Genomic DNA, 2,389 nt, shown 5'->3' on the forward strand with positions numbered 1-2,389 from the left:
CGTCCGCGTCCCGACTCTGCCAGTTTTGTGCCATCTGGAGAAAAATCGTCCCGTCCCTCGTCCCGAACGTGGATGATGGGCAGGACTGGACGAAGATCATCCCGTCAGACCTCCGGATATTCAACTTTGTCCAAACGGTACTGTCCAGCGATTCGTACACTGAAAAGAAAATTGTCCACATCCTGACTTTGCCAGATTTGTGCCGTCCGGAGAAAAATCGTCCCGTCCCTCGTCCCGGACGTGGATGATGGACGGGACGCGACAAAGATCGGCCCGTCAGACCTCCGGATATTTCAACATTGTCCAAACTGTGCCGTCCAACAATTCGTCCATTGAAAAAAAAATCGTCTGCGTCCCGACTCTGCCAGTTTTGTCCCATCTGGAGAAAAACCGTCCAGTCCCTCGTCCCGCAAGGAAAAAAATCACGTTTAAAATTTTAATATACTTTTCTAAGTTTTTAAGGGAAATATGAAGGAGAGAGAAAGCGAAGGGACATATGTACAATTACTTTTGGGGGTCGTCAGTTTGCGCGTGAAAAAATGCAAGGACTTTGGTACAAAATGCCAAAGAATTGATTATGCAATGCCACGTGGCAAGATCTCAACGGTTGGAAGCGAATCGGAGGGATTTTCGTCATCCCTTACCGTCCATCGTCTGAGAACTTCGGACATAATGGTTTTTTCATCCGACTATATGAAAACCGTCCTGTCCAATGTCCTAGGCTTTGACATTTTGGACCGGGGACTGGTTGGACAGGACCGAACGGGGACCGAACCAGACCAGACCGGAACTGGACCAAACTTCAGGTAAGGTTTAGGTCCATGCCAAAAAACCGGATCGGACTGGACCCTGTCCCCATCGCCCTTCCCCTCCCCGTCGCCCTTCCCATCACCTGCCCCAAGCGCTCATCGCCGCTGCTCCACACGCACAACGCCTCCTCCACCCACGTGCTCCTCCACCACCTCCCGTACTGGACCGTACCGAACGAGACCGAACCGGAACCAGACCGAACTTCAGGTAAGGTTTAGGTCCATGCCAGAAAACCTGACCGGACCGGACCGTCAAACTCTAAGTGGTCCACTTTCCGTCTTGGTTTTAGTCCAATCTCGCAGATGGGACGATTTTTTCGTCTTGAGACGAAAAAACCGTCCCATCCGCGTCCCTGCACTAAAAATATATTCAAGAACAACTGCAAGACAAACTTTGAATGGAGCAACTCAATCCGGAGAGAAAAATCGCAGATTTCAGCAGCGAAAATTCCGCGATAAGGAATCATTCAAACGCCTAACCCGGAATCATCTCTCTAGAACGCCATCATCTCCAACGAGCAATTTGAACCGAAAAAACAAAGATCACGCGTTCCAGGAGGAGAAGGAAAAGAGATAATCACAGCAAGGACTTCCAAGCGCAGTAGGCCCAAACAAGCTGCTGAGATATATACACGTAGACGGCGAAGGAGAGGCTCATGAGAAGAACATCCTTCCAGTCCCCCTTCTGCTTAGGGCTCAAATTTTCCCTCATCTTCGCCACCGTGGAGAAGATTTCCGCCATCGGTTTCGATCCCTTCTCCTTCTTCTTTCCTCCTCCACCGTCGTCTTCCGGATCGGAGAACGCAGCTCGGCATGGCGAAGAAGGGCGCCTCGGCGAGGAATTGACGCGGGGGACTGGAAATCTGCACAAACTTCGCCACGCAGAGATCGCGACCGCCATGGAAGGACTCCCGCGAAGCTTTGTACAAGAACAAACCAAGAAACGGAGGAGAAATACGAGCCCAGTCGAAGATATTTTCCCTATTGGATTTGATGTGGGCCCCACGTGGGGGTTAGTTTTACCGTACTCACACGCTATTGAATTTGAGGCTGGAGGTTGAAATAGAAATAGTTTGACAGATAGTTTGGTGGGTTTGATATTTTTGGAGTTGAGAATTTTAGGGATCAGCACTCGTCATCTGTCACGTCACTCATCACCGTGACAGAAACGTGATGGATGACGTGATGGTTTTAGGGGTCCGTGACGGTGACGGTGACGGTGACAGACGACGAAGTGGTCGTGACGGGACGTGACGGTGATGGGGTGCCCAGGACGTGTGACTTGACAGAACGGCCGTCACGGATGACGGCCGTGACGGAATTTTTGAAAAGTTAAAATGGATAGAAATACATAAAAAATCATTATTTTTAATCTTTCCGACGGCTGAGATTTCGCCACATGATGTGGCCATCTCGATTTCCTGGCATTTTGCACAGAAGTCCCTGTTTTTTTTTGCGTGCACAAACCGACATCGCCTATAAATAATTGGAGATATATCCCTCCGTCCAAGTAGGTTTTTATTCACATCACCGGTGACGGTGACGCTGTCACAATGAAGGGGACGCTGTCACATTGAAGG

Source organism: Wolffia australiana, chromosome 4, assembly GCF_029677425.1.
Source record: "Wolffia australiana isolate 7733 chromosome 4, ASM2967742v1".
NCBI lineage: Eukaryota > Viridiplantae > Streptophyta > Magnoliopsida > Alismatales > Araceae > Wolffia > Wolffia australiana.